The sequence below is a fragment of the Anser anser genome (genome assembly GCF_964211835.1).
Source record: "Anser anser genome assembly, chromosome: 1".
Classification (NCBI taxonomy): domain Eukaryota; kingdom Metazoa; phylum Chordata; class Aves; order Anseriformes; family Anatidae; genus Anser; species Anser anser.
This window is the reverse complement of record NC_139720.1, coordinates 16,828,016-16,847,080: the sequence shown is the minus strand read 5'-3', so window position 1 is coordinate 16,847,080 and position 19,065 is coordinate 16,828,016. Positions and strand designations below refer to the sequence as shown.

Sequence of the window (19,065 nt, the reverse complement as noted above, 5' to 3'; positions counted from 1 at the left end):
TGATGAAAGTCAGGTGAGACACAGCTCTCAGACCTCTTTGCTTCTGCCACATCACGGGGCCCCCCAGCCCAATGTTTCTCACTCTCCATCGTATTTCCTTCAGTGTCTCAGGCTCGGGGAACCCAAGCAGTGCCCCAGCAGCGGCAGAGGGGATGGCACCACCTCGGTGACATCTGGTACCCAGCTTCTGCGACCCTATGGGGAGAGCCCGCCGCATCCCTGGGTGTTTTCCCTGCCATCCCAGAGCCACGGCATGGGGATGTCACCGTGAGTCCTCACAGGTGTGTCACTCACCCCTAACATCTGCGGGCGCCTTCTCTTCCAGCAAACCTGCCCAGGGCAGAGCTGAGCCAGCTCGTTCTGCTGCTGGTTCATCCATCTTCACCTGGGGGCGAGGAGGAGGATGGCAAAAAAGCAGCTTTACCTCCCACAGCCACCTCTGGCACCACACAGAGATGCTACACAGCCAGCTATGCATATGTATGATCTGCTGTGCCTGCCGTGAGCTGTGTCCCAGGGAGGGGACAGCTGCTGGTGTCACAGTGCGGAGCACGTTCAGGATGCTGCCACCAGCCACCCTGTTCCCAGTACAGGTTGCATCAAACCCACCTCTCCTTGCTGTACGCAGCCAGTCCTTGCCTGTTGCGTGCACTGCCCAGCACCTGTCCCATAAACCCCAAGGGGCAACACTTTCTCCTTACACAGACAGAAGCACCATGAGACTCTTGGGTTGGAAAAGTGTTTCATACACCTTCAGAATTTCTGTTTATCTGTCTCAGTGATCCCTGCTGCTAGAAATATCTTTCTTTGGACCATGAGAAGCTTGTAGGCAGCAAATATGGAATAAGATGTAGCGTCTGAAAACCCCAGGAAGAGAAAGAGCTTCCTTCTAAAGAATTATCCATAAGTACTCTCAAGTGAAGAGCTTATCCATCTGCTGGACATCAACATGATAATGCACTCACTGCAGTGGGAAATGCGTGTGCTTTGCCAATGCCACATGCTGGAGAAACGAGCTCAGACTTCAGAGGTGCTGTATAAGAGAAATCAGAGCTAAGGAGGTTCCAAGTTTCTCTAAAGACAGACTTGTAAGTTCAAGATAATTTGGGAAGAGTAGCACTTGGAGAAAACACCCCTTATAACTAACTGATCTGAACCTGGAGTATTTCCTTCCAAAGAAAGAAATTATGCTACTGCTGATACCCACGTTGATACCCCTTGGCAGAGCAGTACCCACAATGTGTTTTCATAACAGAGCTGGTACCTGGGCCTTGGGAAAACCCAGGTTACAACAGGTAGAGCAAAACCTATGGCTGTGCTCCCTCAAGACGCTGGGAGAAGGGAGCCAACATTTTGTCTTAGTTACTCAGTTATTATTTAGTTATTATTACCTGGTTATTCAATGGCCATTAGCTGAACACGAGTGCCTCATGGCTAAGGCCGTTGGCAGAACCAGATACTCAGGAACATCAAAAGAAACTGAGGGAACCAGGTTTAAAACAAGTAAAAAGGAGAAAACTTGATGAAATGGGCAGTTCACCTCCTGAGCCCTTTGCCAAAGGATGCTGGAGGTCAAATTTGGTTCAAGGGCAAATTAATGGGAGAGAAATTCACTGAGAGGTACTAAACACATATAAATTATGTTTAAAAGGCTTAAAAGTGTAGTTATTACATTATTCTGCGCTATTCCTACAATCTTTCTTGCCTATTCACTCATGGTTGCTGCTGGAAACAAGATGTTGGGTTGGATGGGCCAAAGGATGTCTACATAAAGTCATGTAATGTCTGCCTTGCACTCCTCCTAAACTGTCAAGAGTTTCAGGCAGTTCTCTTAGGCCTCTGAAGCATAGAAGAGAGCATAAAAGGAAGCTTTTTGTCTTTCTTTTCTGCATTGTTCCTTCACTTGCATTGATGGTTAGGTGGATTGAGTTAGGCTGGCTTGCATGAAAGATGTAAGAGATGTTTTGTTTCTAAAATAGAGTTAATAAACACAGATGGTGTGAGAAAGAGAGAGGAGCGGAGCTTCTGCTTTCTCATATAAAGGAAAACTGTTCTCCAACATTTCTAATTTTCTTGATGCAGTTGTTTTAAAAAATATATATATATAAATATAAACACAATTTCCCGCTTTATAATGTCCGTAAGACTAATCCTCCCCAAAAAAATCTCCTACAGAAGCTCTTACAAAATTCATTCAGAAAAATTTTCTTCCAGATTTAGCTGTCTTCTAGAGAGCTGTAATAGGAAAGAGAAGATTGGAAAGAACAGAGAAAGAGTGGCAATGGCTGGGTGCGGGGCACCAGAAGGAGCAAAAGGCAGAAGACTGAGTGAACGCTGTAAGGCTTGCAGGCACTGGTGGGACCCCAGTGAGGAGCCCCCAAGATGCCAGCACACACTGGAGGCAGAGCAAATCCACCGCCAGCAAGAGACGGGCACAGAAGGCATGCCCAAAGTTGGGTTGATCACCAACCTAAGGAGAACCCAAGAAACACAATGAGGACATCACGGCACCATCCCTCATCCTCAAAATCAACACAAAGATGGAAACGTGTACCCTGGTGTATGCATGATGGGCGGATGGCTCGGATACACCAGTCTCATGTGGGTACGAGAGTATGAGCATGAGTGAGCCAAAGCAGGGCTGTTTTAAAATAAATTCATCTGCCTATTAGGTAATAAAATCACCATCCTGTAAAGTAAGATATTGCAACGTTATTGCCAGCGCATCCCTGCGGCTGCTGCCCGGATCACAGCATCCCACCCCCAGTCCTGGCACTCTGGGGCACACCTCTCCTGCTGCACCTCGCAGCTCCTCCAGCGTCCCTGGGATCACCCGCATCACATCCAGCCCCGGGGCAGGACGGGAGGCTCTTCTCTGTGCACCTCGCCAGCGCACTGCCAGATAAACCTTCTCCTGTGCAGGTGTGGGAGAGCGCTCCTCACAGAAAGTACATTCATATTCACCAGCGCTGAAAAAAAAGTGCCCGGGATCACTTTTTAAATAGACCTGGGGATGCTCCTGACATGCCCTGCCCTGCCCTACAGGCTAGGGCACATTCTGGTGGCTCTTGGGCTGCCTTTGAAAAATGAAGTCTTAGAGGGAGAGCACTAAGTGCTGTCCTTGAAAGTGCTCAGCGCTGGCGAAGTGGGAAGCTGGGGGGCTGCAGCAGGGACAGGCTGTGCAAGTCGAGAGGCAGACGGGTGCTTCCGTCAACAGGTTGCTTTGCTGGGACGAACGCTCGGCCCACAGCTTCTTCCTCTTGTCCTTCAGGCAGCAAAAAGCCACATCCAGGTGTGGATTTGGGAGCTGCAGCACCCTCGCCTCCCTTCTCACAACCTCCCACCCACATCTACGCGGGCTCACCCTAAGGCCTGCTGCAACCCTACTGACCTGCACTCGGGCCCAAATCTAGGCTGAACCAACTGCAGCTTTACGTGGAAAACCCAGTAGTGGGAATTAAAAAGAAGGAAATTCAAATTCAGGCCCCCCACCCCCTTTTGCAGCCCCAGGGCTAACAAAAGCGGTCGCCGTGGGGCCCATCAGCAGCCCCCGGCCTGTTAGCAGGGGACAGCCCGAGCTCTCTTTATCCCAGACTGTTCCTCACAAAGAAGCCTTTATAGCTCAGCAGCGGGCAGCTCGCCCCTCTCCCCATCACGCCTCTGCTCAGGTTTTCAATACAAGGAGACAAAGTCCTTACCGCCCCCCGAATCTGCCGCTCCTCGCACGCCCGCCATTCCCAGCGTTTAATAACCTTTATGTGGAGACGCTAGGCCCCGCAGGAGTTGCAGGACACTGCCAGCACCGTCTCTCTTTCAGAGCCAGCAGAAACTTGTCGCCACTTGAGTTACTCTGCATTTTAGTGCAGGATGATGGATAACAGCAGCAGGGAAAGTTCCCCGCGAGCAGCTGCACCCCACAAAGAACGAACACAGGGTCCTCCATGCCACAGGGTATCACAGCAACCGATGGCTCGGCCGTATTTTAAAGTGATTAGGAGTGTGTAGATGGCAAGGAGAATTTTAGTGACAAAAGACTAAATACATGCAAGTTTGCAAGCAACAGGAGCTCTCTGCTTTATAGCAGAGTTAAATAGTTGCAAGGGAGCAGCAGGAGGAAATCCCATCCCACCCTATCAGCCACAGAGTGGTTTGCAGCATCCTCAGGATCCCCTGCAGCTTCCCCACGTCTGGCCAGGATCCTACACCAGGTAAAGGCTGAACAGAAATTCATGCTATATCTGCCCCTGTCACACAAATGAATAGTTAGTTTGGACTGTTCAGAAAGCAATACTCAATTTTTTAATTTAATTTTATTGTATTTTATTTTGCATTTTACCATTTGGATCACGTTTGTCATATTTTCCTCAGGATCCCAGGACTCATTCTGGCTGTGGACAACTTTGACACCCAGCCACATGCCTGCCAAGGCAGGCAAGAGGGCAGCACTGGGGTCATCTGGAGATGACCTGGAAAAAATTGAGGTCAACCTAAGTACCTACAGCTTTGCTTCCGGGCACAAGGATGCCACAGCTTCTGTGCCTATGCAAGGCTGAACAATGCTGTACTGATACATATGCCTGTGGTGTCTCTAGCACGTTGTTTTAGAAAAAGCAAGGAGACTGAGACCCTGTTCTCCTAGTCCTACAGCTTAGAAAATAAAAACCCTGATTTATTTCCTTCCTCTGTTTGCATGAGAGAGAAAGGGAGCTTGAAACAAAACCACCAGTGATTAGGGGGAGCGCATGAATTGCTGGCTGTAGCCATCCACTTCCCGAGCCCTGGAATTGCTCCTATCCCCAGGCCGGGGTGTCCCAAGCTATCCTTCCTGCTGAGGTTGTGCCACTGTTTGGAAAAAAAGAAACCAGGGAAAATACATGAAGGAAGAAGCAGTTCTGAAATAAGGAATAGCAGATCAATACCTAAAAATTGTTTTTCATCCCTTATATGCTTAATGAAAAAGGTACAAGTGACTTGGAGCAGAAGTCCATTCCCCTGTGGTTGCCTTCACCTCCAGGCTCAGCATCAGGAGGACTTCCGTGTCATTTCTGATGTATTTATACAAGGGGTCAGCCTGGGAAAGGAGGAGGACTCCTTGGAAATGAGGTGTCACTTAAATCTCGCACGCATCTCTAGCACAGCTAAGTGCCTGCACACAGGTGGAAATCCAAACTCCACTTCTCATTCTGGATTCAAGACAGAAGACCTGTCCTTAGCTAGGTCTGAAGATCCAAGCACTAGTAATAGCAGCATCTGTTGTTGTTGTTGTTATTAACCTTTACAGAAGGTCTTTTGCCTGTCCCCACAGGCAGTTTTAAAGGGAATCCCTTGGTGTTACCTTAACACCGAGAACAGCATCCGCTCCACATCTCGGTTATGTCGCGTTCCTGCACTTGTCAGATGCAGACTGACCCAGAAGAGATAGCTGCAATATCAGACAGCCTTCCCAGCCCCCTAGAGTCAGCCAGCTATAAGGTTTGCCTGGGAATTATGAAAGATTTATCAGAAGCCATGTGGCTGAGCTGACATCTCTGATCACTTGTGGGATTTCATGGCACAGGACGTGTCAGGTTGTGTTTCATTGTGCAGGACCACTTTTATTCTTTACTGGCACCTTTCTAGCTCTGTGACCGAGCACTCCCGACTGAGATTTAAGATGTGGATGTGCAGTATTATCCACGCCATACTGAGTGTTATATCCTGTGTTCTTTGCTAGAGGCCCAGGAGCTGTACTCAGTAAGCCCTGGTATAAGATCCTGCTTAGCTTCTTGGGTTATAATTAAGTAGGATTTCACTAAGAATCAAACTTATTTTTAGCAAGATGGAAAAAGTTATTTTTCATCTGCCTAGACTCCGATCTCTCCTTCAAGTCAGCCAGCTAAGCATCCCCCACGAGGTGATGAGTCACAAAACCGAAGATGGCAGTACCTTGTCCTCGCAGAAACGGCTGTGATCTCATCCGGGCTTTGAACCCTGAACTGAGACAGTGCCCAGGCCATACTGACGAGCTGAGTCACTAGGGCAGCCACAGAGGAAAAAGCCTTGGGCACAGCAAATACGCTCACCTGGAATCCGATCCAAAGCCCTGACCCTGAAGGACAAGACACACGGAGCTACTTCCAGCAGCTGCTACACGAGCTGCCTTAAACCTGCTGCTGACGGTTATTTTCATTCTTTCAGATAAAGATAAGCTGTGGGTATGGCAGGGAACTATTCGGTATAAATCAGATCATTGAAATGCAGCCAACTTGTGTCGGTGATGAAATAAAACCGAGAAGAATGTCACCCATCCCAATTATTTTATTTTTATTTCTGCAGTGCTAAAATAATTCAAATGAGAGCAGGTCTCTACAGCAAAGAAAACAGTTTCTGTGCCAGAGCACTCACCCACAAGTGCAAGGAGAGGCTGGCAGAAGAGCAAGGAGAAGTGCTCAGGAGGGCTCTGCGGGACACTGCGGGACACCAGGGACCCAGAAGACGAATGCCTGTCCCTGACTCCACGGACCTGACCTGCTTACGGACACCTCGCAATCTGTTCCTTCTTCAGCAGTCCCAGTGGTGCCCCGTTAGTGAGGTGCAGCACGAGCACGGGGCTTGTGGTGAAAGGCTGCTGTGGCCGTTTGTGGGTGATGTGCACAGTCAGGATTTATGCCTGGTAACTTTGGTCTGTTCTGCACAGAAAACAGCAGTTTTCTAAGCAAAACTGGCTCTGCAGAGTGTTGTCCATGACCTCTGTTCCTATACTTATGGTCTGCAAGAGCAGCAGGATCCAGCTAGCAGGAAGCAAGTCTCCACCGGTTGGTAGACATGCACATAGCACCCCTGGTTGCAGTCTGCTTTGTCAGCATAAAACCAGAGACAACATCTGCTTACATCCTACCTTGTCCCCCACATCCTTCCAGCTTTTCTAGCCAAGTGCTGGCCTCGATGGGTGTTTTTCAGGTTCAAAATCTTTTCTGCAATGTGTCCTCTAACCTTCTCCTTTTTCTTCTGCTCCTCACTGCAGGTGGCTTTAGCCATCTCTTCCCTAACAGGCAAGGAGGTGCTATTTCCAGCTCTGAGTCTTTACCTCCAGAAGCAGGTTTAACTTCAAGGATGAGATTTTTATCTGTCTCAGAGCCCCTCACCACAAAGCACAGGTTCTCATCCTGTCCCCGTAACAGAAGAGGCTGCTTCCCCGACACACGCTGGCAGCTGCAGAAACCCAGCTCCTCTGGAGCCACTTCACTTGGCCTTACTTCGCTTTGCCTGGATGGCCCATGGAGTAAGGAGGAATTTCGCTGCTGTAAGCCAGCTGAACCTCACTAGGATGAAGTAAACTACACCCCAGGTGTACTCTCCGGGCAGTGGAGAGCCCCTGGAGAAGACGATGCCCACGGCTCTGCTCTTCACCACCCGCACACCAGGCAGGAGTGCCTTGCTTCCCTGCAGGAAGCCTTCTGGCACAAAGGGAAAACACAGCACTTGTTTCTAAATCCCAGCATGAGCAAGGCAAAGCCACCTGAGGGGGAAAAATGAAGTAGAGCATGAAAAGTTTCCAGGCAGCTTTCACAGACACTGGGCCACAGTCTCACATCTCTGCCCTGCTCTCAGTCGCTGGCAGAGCAGGTGTTTTCTGCCCTTTCCAAATCTGTCCTGGAAGGGGACACCTGGCTGTGTGTGCCCTGCACCAAGCAGCAGTGCGAGTGTCACACAGCCAGGCAAATTCACCCAGCTCAGGGGTGAAGATGCTTAGGGGTCTGCTCCGTGCCTAGCGTCAGTGTTTGGGGAGTGGCACAAACACACTTTTCATCTTCTGGTTAGAAATAAAATGGGAAAACGACCCTTTTTCTATCTCTGCCTCCCATAAGAAAAAGGATAAGGAAGGTACAGACCCCTGAAGCTAACAGAGAGGGATTGAATATCACTACGGACAGCTGTGTTCAGCCATCACCTCTCTGCCTCCAGTATATCTCCTGCCTAGCAGCACTGGCCACAAAGCACGGTGCTCCTCTTGGTGCACTCCCATGGGCATGCTCTGCAGGACAGATTTTATCCAGCTGCAGGGCAGGCGCTGGTTTCACTCAGCACAGTCACCTTAAAGGTGGGAGCTCCGTTTCTCCCCTTTGCAGATGTCCTAAAAACGCCTTGATGTCAACAGATCTGTGCAGAGGAACAGGCAGATGGGGGATTACAGACAGTTAATTTAGGTTTTCATCACACCTCCTGATGCTAAAGGGTTCGCTCCCATGGCACCAGGGTGGCTGGGGCCGAAGGTGGCTCTGTTGAATTCGACTCCCCTGAGCTAAGAGGGCGCAGAGCTCTCCTCCTGCAGCAGGGCAGCCTGCCTCCCTTCTCTCTTTAGCCCCACGAGCTGTCAGTCCCTCTGATTTCTCTCACAAGTCGTATCTCATACTTCGCAACTTATTTTGGAGGGTAGTTGTAGGAACAGGATCTGACGTGCTGCGGCTCTCCCTAAAACCGGTGTGATCCTACCACAGTGGGAGTCTGGGGGATTAGCAGCACGTCATTACACAGCTCTTCGAGCAGTATGAATCGGCCTCGTACGCCATTTGGGAGAGTCACAAGCTAGTGACAAATATTTGTTCTCTTTAATTATGGGTAGCATGGGAGGACAGCCCAGGTCGCTGCAGCTCTCCTCCCCCATCACTCTGACAGCTTCAACACCACCTGCTCTTGGAGCAAACAGAAGCTGACACAGGTGAAATCCATGCTGATTTTGGGGCTGGACTTCACAGCCTTGTAATGTGAGAGCACGCGCTTTATTTCTACATACTGGCAAGGAAGCTGGGCACACCTAAGACATCACCGTCATTCCTGTTCATTTGCCTTTTAGAAGGTGAATACCACACGGTTCAGGTGAAGCAGGGAAGTAATTTGGTATTTCTGGTCACTGAAGCATTTTGGGATGTTGTGGGGCTCAGGTGAGTCACTGCTTTTCCTCAGAAGTCAGGCAGAGAGGAGTGAAGGGGGCTGTACCTGCTGTCTGTTGTGAAACTCCACCAGAAGAAGGCAAAGCCATGCTTGGAGCTGCAGAATAACGCCCTGTCCTTCTGCCCAGCTCATGGTCTGCTCAGCACAGGTCAACACCGGTCAGGTTTGGGCACCAGCAGGGACAGGTTTGCTGGAGTTTCACATGGAAAAAGCGTCACAGCAGCAGGTAAGTGGACATCAGCCCCTTTTTTGGAGCAATTCCCTGTGTTGTGACCCCAGTGCCCCCTGGGCAGAGAAGGATCACCTAGCAAGGTGGAGAAGGCAGCTGTCATCTGCATCTGCTGAGATGTGGGCTGCTGAGCTACACGGCCACCCTTGCTGGGTCTCCCACCATCCAGGTCCCACAGCTGGCACTTCACCTCACAGCAAGTCCTCAGGCTGTTCAGGGCTTTTCCGGAGGCTCAGTTAACTTCTTCAGTCCAAAAAAGCTGGAAAAAAATGTATTTCCTCTGAACTGCCTTTCCTGTATGTTGCTGTTATTCTCCTAGGAATCTTCTTCCTTCCTCTAGAGCCCAGTCCCTCGTAAGTCTCACTGCTGAAGCCCCACAAGGTCGCAGGACCAACCTTGAGGCTCCCACTGTTTCACTTTGCTCCTCGCCTGCCAAGGAGCTCTAGGGTGCTCTCTCCATGCCCTCCCAAAATGAATACCTCATCCTCATCATGTGTTCACCCCTTTCCTTCATCTTGAGAGGCAGATTAAGCCTCTCTCTGCTTTCATTGAACCCTAAAAGTGCTGGGTCACCCTGCTACTGAGCCCATTCTTCTGACTAATCGAATTCCAGCCCAAAGTGGTAAATCACCTTGCCTCATCTCTGACTGTATCAGCCAAAGGGGCTTACCAACATCTCCTTGGAAAAACAGAGCTGCCTCATGAGGGCAAGTGCTGATGATCCCTTTTTCATTTTAAGAAGTAAAGTGTTCCTTTGAAATGTAATGAAACTTCATTACAAGAAAGGTCATAAATTGCTCCGACTGCATGGCTCCATGACCCCAAGACCTTTACCCAAACCTTGGCCTGCACCACTATGCTGGGTCTGAAGCAGTGTCCTCATCATGGAGATATTATTAGGTGCAGGCTACCATTTTCACGCAGTTAAATATTCAATCACAACTAAAATTACAGAAGGCTGCTCTTCAGAGACAGGCTGGGAAGGGCAAGGAGCTGAAACCCAATCTTCTCCTCACTCCCTCCTGGCATTGCTGACTCACTGCTGGCTCTCGGAGCTCTTCTCTGGCTTTTCCCCATTTAGTAATCAGGCAAAAAAATAAAAAAATAAAAAGAAGTTTTGACCCTTCTTTTCAGGTTTCATGGCGCTTATAGCCAAAATCTATCCTACTGTATTTTGAAAAACAGTAAATAAATCAGGTGAGGTGAACTCTACAATAAAACCCTGTCTCCTCCAGCACCATCAAGTCCTCTGAATGCTTGTGCTAAGCACAGGCAAACTTGTCCTCCCTGCCATGGGCACCAGGGCACCAGCTGAGAGCAAAAACCTGCTGGGGGAAGACATCCCAAACCTCCCGCACCATCAGCAGCCGGCCGAGTGGTTTCTCCGAGCCTCAGCAGAGCGGCGAAGGGAGTCAGGAAATCATTCTGCATACGTCAGACTCTGGTTCTCGGATATATTTTACGAAACCACCAAGCATATCACTTCACTCTTCTCCATACAGTTCTTCTGTATTCATAAAAGTTCAAAATCCTGTGACATCTGAAAAAAAATAAAATACCCATCAGTTTCACCAAATTGAAATACTGATGTAATTTGGCTGCAGTTTTAGTAGACTTTCAAGGCTTCCAAACACCTCTACTCAAAAGTGCATTCAAAGTTGGGTTGTATTGTTTTATTTATTTATATTTTTATTTTTTCTTTTAGTGATGAACGTACAGTCCTGGATGCTGTAATTGTCTGGGAGAGCTACCAACCAAACATCTACCACCCTGCTCTTTCCGAGACAGACATGGGCTATGGGCAGTCCCGTTCTGTTCATAGCAGAGTCTGCAGAGTACTGGGGTCCTGATCCACACCAGGGGCTCTGTTGGGCAGTTGCAATGCAAATAATAATAGGTACAGATGATACATCTGATCAAGAACAGATTTAAGACTTTGAAAATCAGGATTGGTGCTGTTCCTGCACAGAGAATATGCACAGAGATTTGTCTAAATTTTGCCCTCAGTAGTCCAACAATTTAGGCTTTATAAAATGTTTCTCCTCCTTATAAGCAGCCCCTGCAAACCCCTGGAAAGACCATGACCAGAATATAGATACTGTTATGCATATTCAGTATTTAATACCTTTGAGTTTTTCTGCTAACATTTGTCTTTTTTTATGACTCTTCTCACACAGCCAGATTTCAAAAGACTGATTTAGAGAACCCTTAATAGGCAAATTATTAAGTTGTTCTATGAAAAAGAAAAGCCTCCTTCTAAAATGCTCTTTGAGATGGCTAACACCCCACTGCTTTTATCATTGTCTCAAAAGGTGGAGCAACCCTACCATGATTAATTTTTCATGCACTGGGTAGGAAGGGATAATTAGAGTGCTCTTCATACAGATTGTCTGCAACTGCTTTCTAATTAACTAATTGACTACAGAGCTAATGAGATTCAAAATTAATTTTTATATTCGAATTTGGCCAGACCTATTTTAAGAACCGTGAAGACAGATTGGCCAGAAGCTTTCATTTGATGTCAAATAGAGCGTTTTTTTTGGAAATACTGTTATATTATCTCCTGGGTGAGTATTTTGCAATGGCTTTTGCCTCTACCTAGTGGCTGAAAGATGAAATGCATGGTGTTTTTTTTTTTTTTTTTCTCTTTTGGTGGGAATTCTGCAATAAGAAAATATATCAGAAGAAAATATATGGAAACATGAAACCCACGCTAAGCTATGGCTATCTCTGGACTCACTTTTGCCCATTCCACAGTCTGTTGAAAAAAAAAAATGTTGTATAGGATTTGTGTTGTGGATATGTGAATAAATATGGTGTATTTATAGTGCGGAGTCAGTACGGAGCAGTCATGACTCACATATCTATGGATATGCAGTCACGTCGATTTTCAAAAGGCGTTGGGGAAGTTCCTTCAACAGCTTGTAAAGATGCTGCCATGGATTACAAGGGGGTGCCTAAATGTGAGCAAGCAGTTGGCAAAAAATGGGAAACAGAAAAGGGAATAGGCAGGCAGTGTTTGCAGGGAAGGGAAATCCCAGCTGGCGTCCTGCTCTGGGATGTGCTACAGCTGCTCTGACCAACTGATTTTTTAAAAATTCTGCAAAATAAGATGAATAGTAAGCCTTCAGGGGCTACAGCCAAAACTGGTCAAGTGCATGAAGCTGTCCAAAGTAATCAGGATGAAAATTACTTCTGAAGTTGCAAAAGGGTCTCAGCATAGCCAGAAACAGGACAGTAAAATGGCATATGAAATTTTCAGATAAAGTGCAGATAAATTTAAGTGAAACCCATTAGAAAACACGGTTCTACCTTCCAACATGCAGAGACACCACCTGATATAACATTGCAAATCAAAATACCACATGCAGTTCTGGACCCTCATCCCATGGCAAATACATTAGAAATACAAAAAAAAAAAATCACAACCATAAACCCTGAAAACAAATTTTGAGGAGGACTCATGAAGTTCTGAGCACTGTGAAGAAAGGGATCAGAGGGCACTGATCCCTCAGAGGGGAGGGTTTTTCACAGAGCACTGTAACAGCTTGCAGCGGGATGCTGAAGTTTACACAGTTCAGAAAGCAATCAGACATATTTGTGGAAGAAAAAGATAGGGAAAAGATCAATGTGGTGCTATTAAAAACACAAGCATAATTTCTGGTCAGGAGATCTTTGAACCACGAGTTGCTGCAGTCCAACAGCACCTTCTGGAAGCACCAGTATGGGCCTGTCCTCTTCTTGTGCTCTTCCTGCAGGACATGCTACTGCCTGCTGTCAGAGACAGGGAAATGGGCAAGCTGGCCCTTTGGTCTGCTTCTTCTTTGTACTTTCTACAATTAAAAAAGACCCCAAAGGCTGTGAAGCTTTTGCTGGAGCACACATCACCCTGTACTCTACATAAAACCTCAGCAGGAGCTGTTTGTCTACAGGCTCCATGATAGGAAGAGAGAAGAACATCCAGAAAAGCTTCAACTAAATGTGAGAGTGCTGAAATTATTTCAGTGATTAAGTCCACAGTGTGCAACAAGTGCTGACCTGGAACACTGCAGCATGCTGCTGTGCGGATCAACAAAATGGCGGCACGCCACAGTCATGGAAGTGAGAGCTGGCAGCTAATGAAATGCCAGAATTAAGGCTTCCTCTTCACCCTGTTTCAGAATATAGAGTTTGGAACAGTAGTTCCTCCCACCTGTAATCCTTGGTTTTGCTGGGTTTTGTCTTTAATCTAGGAGCAAAGATGTTTGCACCGTCATGCGTGTACTTATGGAAGCTGCATGGCGTACACGGGTCACCTTAACTCTGACACAGCCCAGGTGACAAGCACCTGAGTGCTTGACTTCACAGTGATGGTATCAATCATTTCATTTGGTCTGTGTGTTTTTGGGTGATAATCAATACGAATTATTCCTAAAATCAACAACACCTTGTACTCATTTTGAGAGGACTTCCCTCTACCAAACCTGGCGTGGCCTGAGCTGCACGTGCGCAGGGGCAAGGCCAATGCCACTCACGGGCACTGCCCCACCAGAAGCTCCTATCCACCCACGACTCACGGGCACTGCCCCACCAGAAGGCCCCATCCACCAGCACCCTTCAGTCAGACCATGTTTTGGGGCGGGCAGTGCTTCCGCAGCACCAGACCCCGATTGCGGCCTGTGGTGTGCGCCAGCTCTCGGCAGGCCCAGTCAGAGGGATGCTGAGCACCCACCACGGGCATGGTGCTGCACGGCCAGCCTCTGGCAGCACCCAGAGCAGCAGGATGGCTCTGTATGGCTTTCTGATACACTGATGGGTGTCAGATGAACTCTCCCAGTGGCAGTGATAGGAGTAATGTGGTGGCAATCCAAGTGGCACAAGGGAGCTGGGCTCAGACCTGCCAGCAGACAGCCTGTCAGCTGTGATTATCGCATCCCTGCGTATCTCACTTAGCACAACTGTCAAGGGATAATTTAGCAATCTAAATAAACACCACCGGTGAGGTCTGCCTGTGCTTTGACATGCCAGCTGCTTCTGATCAGCGGTGTGTGGCTGCAAGCTCGTGCCCCGAAGCAGTTCCAGTGCCAGATTCAAACTCCCAGAGAGAGGGAAAATCGCAGAAAAATGCCGGGTTAGGAGCCACATCTCTTGGATCACCCCGCTATCCACAGGAGATCTCTGTATCCGTTCCAGGGAAGGACATGTCTATGGTGAAAAGCAGGGACAGCGAAGGCACCGGGCAGCTTTCTGGCACTTCCAGGAGCCCTGGGTGGCTGTCACGGGAGGACAGCTGGCTTGGCACGGCCAGATCGCTGACAGCCATCCCCATAAGCTCCATACCGGGTAACGAACCTGCCAAGCTGTGACATTATTGCCGTTTTCCAGTTAGCAGCCAGTTCCTGCAGCAGCACCGTATCTCAATATGTCCTGATTTCAGGTGGCCAGAAGAGAGGGCAGGCTGACCGTCTTGTGCCAGGGAGCCCAGAACTGGGCACAGCTCTCCAGGTGTGGCCTCAGCAGGGCTCAGGAGAGGTGGAGGATCTCCTCCCTCGACCTGCCAGCTGTGCTTTGCCTAATGCAGCCCAGCATGCCATCAGCCTCCTTTGTGGCAAGGGCACGCTGCTGGCTCCTCAGTCCTGGCCCTGACCCAGGACCTAGGCACAGCAGACCAAATTCTTCTTTCAGCTACAAACATCACTTAGGAAGATTTTCTGGATCAGGCTGGATCTGGCTCCCTTAGCTAGGTAAGCCTAATACCAAGGCAGGTAAAAAAGCAGGTAACATATCTCTGAGCTTGTTCACGTCAGACACAGTCTGCATTGCATCGCCTCGTCAAAACCAAAATGCTGCTCACCACAAGCACCACTGGACACGAGGCAAGGAAACACTCCACAAAATAACAAGCAGAAAATCTGAAAAACAACACATCCCTCCACTGCATGGGACAAGGAGGAGGTGCTGCAGATCTCACCTGAGAACAGAGGTTACATTTAATGTACTCTAATAGCCACCAAGCTCCTACCTAACGCATTAGCAAGGCTGACCCCTTCTCTTTTGTATTTTAGAAAAATGCTGCATTAGGGGTGAACATACCACACAGTATCACAGTACAGCAGAATCACAGTACAGCAGATGGGGATCATGGATTAGTACAGGGAAAAATTCTTGTTGTTTTGGACTAAGACACAGGTACAGGGCAATATGCTTCCACCAGCTACACCATGTACAAATGCTCTGGCATCCCTAGGCTGAGATGATAGGTGAGAAAGTGAAGTGTGAATAGGAAAATTCCCTCTTCCAAACAAAAAGTCTGAATGCTTCCCTTTTCCCAAATACAACATTAGTGTTCAGCAAATTCCACCCACGAGAAACCCAGCACACTGTGCCCCGTGAACAGCCCAGGACCCTTCTCTGCCCCTGCTGGTGCTGACAGCGTGTTTTGCTTGCTAAAACTTTCAGAACAACATTTTTCAACACTGACAGTGGCAACTGTGGGAATATTTTTAGTTGTGAGTCTTCCAGCCTCCTCGTAGCTCAGAAAACATTTTATTTTTTGGCATCGTGGGTGGAAATGGCAATGAGCACTTCGTGGTGCCACGGCGGTGCTCCCTGCACGAGTAGCAGGGCTGGTGCTGGGAGTCCCCGCTCTTCACCCATGGCACACAGAAGCACGGGGTGCCTTGTGTTTCCCTGAAGTGCTATGGCAGAAGGTGCAGCTAATTGTAGATACAGCAGCTGGACAATGCTGAATGCCCCAGGGGGATTTTTCAGAAATATTCTCGGGGGATTTCTTGCACGTGAAAATGTATTTTGTTCCCCTGAGGTCAGACAAACCATCAAGACAGCATTTATATCCGTGGGTCAGGTCTGGAGCGGCAGGTGGGGAACACTGGTGGGATTTGAAGACAAAGCCACACCATGAGAAACTGTCTTTTGGGATTCTCATCTTCCTGAGGGCTGTGGGGGCTGCGTGTGCCAGTGTGGGAAAACAGCTTGCCAGAAGCGGGAGGGATGGAGCACAAGCCTGGCAGCGCAGGTCCCACTCCGCAGCCTGTGTAACCTGTGGCTTTTTGTCCTCTTCCCTGATTACAGCTTCCAGGCCAAAATGTCTGAAGATAAGGGTGTTTTGGGGGGTGCCAGGAGAATAAGGCATGACCTGTGGTGGTGCCTGAGGAAGAAAGCCTGTCTCCTCACCTCCATGCAGCCACAGGATGCTGGCGCAGCGGGGCTCCAGTCTCTGCAAATAGGCTTGACCAATCTCATTTAAAAGAAGAATTTGGAAAGTTTCCCAGATTATAATTACCTATATATAAATATAAAGATAATTACCCTACCTAACTGAGACCTCAGAGCACGAAACTGACAAGTGATGACAACTACATTCATTAGGAGTGCGAATGTTCTTCCTCTCCTTTATGAAACGATACTGAGTGATTGCTGAAGAAATCCAGCAGCCAGAGACGTGATCTGCAGATACGTGCCGAGCCTGAGATGGATAAAGGCTGCTGGAAGAGGCTGCGGGACTGCCTGGACGTGGGCCTGGGCAGCCTGCTGCGGGTGGCCCTGCTTGGGCAGGGTTTGGAGCAGATGGGCTCCGGGGGTCTGTTCTGCTGATGCTTTGTAAAGCAATTTTTCATACTGGCTTTTCAAACACTTTCTAGTTTTTCACATGCAAAGGTGTTAGGCTACAGGGATGATGCTGAACACACAGAAATATGTGGCCAAATGCATCTAGAAGGAAGGAAAAAAAAAAAAAAAGGCTCTTTCTAAGCTTCTTGGAAAAAAAAAAGATGAAAAGGTGATTGTGGTACAAGGTGAGCTTCTAGGCCAGGACTAGAAACCAGGACAATCCCTTTCCATCAAACTCTGGGTGTGAAATAACATTGAGAGAGGGGAGGAAACAGCGAGAGCCGTAACGCCTTGTGCAGAAACACGGCGATTAGGAGAGGTGCTGGACACCTACGTCACGCTCCTGGTGTTTTGCTGAGACAACCACAAGGTCTCAGCCACTGCTGTTGTATGAGCAACCTGCCACACTGACTTCATATCCCCATGTTAAGCATTTTGGGCCATGATTTTATTTTTCCAGCAAGGTGACTAATCCCCTGCCTGAAAGTGTTTCATTACAGCTGCGTGCTTCTTCCCATAAAAGCCTGCAACACTTTGTCTTTGAATGTAGTTGAATTTCTGGAAAGCAGCAGTTCAGACCAATTTGAAGGTGCCTTGGCTTTCACCCTGCCTTCATGCTTCTCCACCAGACGTTCTTTAGATACATTTTTTAATAAAGACTTGCAAGAAATTCCTTTTTTTTTTTTTCCTGTGTAAAGGTTTCTGTGTCTGAGTGCAGCCAGGGCATGGAGAGCTCATGGGAAAAGGCAGCAGGGGGCTCTACTGCAGAGCAGCGGTCCCCTTCTCCAGGAAAGAGTGGGACAGAAGGGTGTGTGGATGGCACAGAAATTACACCCAGGATGGTTGAATCTGATGCTATCAAATCTAACCTGCTTCTGGAGGGGTGACAATGCATCTTGCAGTGCTGAGTGAATGGGCAACATAATGGCAGGCGATGCTGCACCGGGAAGCACAAAGTCATGGCAAATGGTGGGAAAACCCTAATGTTATCTCCATAATAATACATGCTACTAACGTAATGCTATAGCCAGAAAAGAGTTAGGAAAATATTAGTTACTTCAGGAAAAAAAAAAAAAGAAGATTTTGGAAACATTCAAATATCTGGAAAACAGCATTTTGGTATCAATTGGGTGCCAAAAGGGTAAGCAGAGCTTTAGGAATTATTAGGGGAGAAACTGAGAGCAACCAAAACCAATATCCACACCCTGTGCAAAAGCAGAGCATGCCTACACTGTGAATACACCGTGCAGTCCTGCGCAGTGCTTCTGCTCTTTCCTTTGGGAGGCTGCTTCATAGGCAGAAACCCCTCTGCATCAGAACTGGGACCCTAATATTCAGTCTAGTTTCCCTCTTACGTGTCACCTCATTGCTCCTGATGTTCCTGTGCTACAAGAGCACAATATCTGCAAGGCAGTGTTGGACTCCTGCCCATTCCAGTCCCTAGCCCAGGTAAATATGCCTGTCTTCCACACTCTTTTCTTATTAACTGGTCCCTTAATCCCCCGATTACATATCAGGAGCTGACAAAGCAAGCACATCTGTCGTGCTGCTCCTTCGTTTAGTTGGGCTGGCAGAAGGGACTGCTCCCTCAGCAAACTCACCTGAGCCTCTTGGGCAAAGCCACCAGAGCTGATTTTTGTACCTGGTTGCACAGCATGAGACTCTGGAACGCGCTGCCCAGGGAAGTGGTGGAGCCCCCATCCCTGGAGGTATTCAAGAGACACAGGGATGTGGCGCTGAGGGACGTGGTATAGTGGTGGGACTCGGTAGGTCAGGCTGATGGTTGGACTTGGTGATCTTGAAGGTCTTTTCCAACCTCAATGATCCTATGGTTCTGAGGAAAGAAAATCATACAAATCTATGAATCAGGGCTTTCCACATCTCTTATTTAAACTGGAGCATCTGTTTTGGCATACTCTGCTGTTACAGAGTGTTTTTAGGACTACATTCACAATGCATTCGCCTCCTCACCGCCTCAGTTTTCCCATAAATCAAAGTAGAGCCACACTCAGCTTTTATTTGCTCTTAGCTGCCGTGCAATTTCTGGGCATGAGATTTGCTCTTCTATTGGTGTATTTGTCTGTTTGCATGTTTTAACTAGTTGAATCTTTAGCTAATGTAAGTGAGGGGAAAGAATACCAAACCTATTTAGAGTGAGGAAATTCACAGGCTACAGTATTTGAGAAGGGTGGAGCTGAGCTCCTTAGGGTAAATTATAAATGGATGGTATTAAGTCTAAGGAAATAAACAAGTTACAACACCGAATCACTGCTATCTCCACAGAGGATTTTAAAAGA

General features: G+C 48.1%; 2 long non-coding RNA genes across 2 annotated transcripts; one reads left to right on the top strand and one right to left on the bottom strand.

Moving 5' to 3' along the window:
- The first annotated feature begins 5,713 nt into the window (after positions 1-5,713).
- Positions 5,714-11,292, top strand: LOC310898093. The gene is made up of 3 exons (XR_014582953.1): positions 5,714-8,856; positions 8,944-9,157; positions 10,866-11,292. It is a non-coding gene; the product is annotated as an uncharacterized lncRNA (long non-coding RNA).
- Positions 9,167-11,421, bottom strand: LOC310898095. Its single transcript, XR_014582954.1, has 3 exons — positions 11,286-11,421; positions 10,519-10,700; positions 9,167-9,419 (listed from the first exon to the last, which is right to left on the bottom strand). It is a non-coding gene; the product is annotated as an uncharacterized lncRNA (long non-coding RNA).
- Between the last annotated feature and the right edge of the window lie 7,644 nt (positions 11,422-19,065).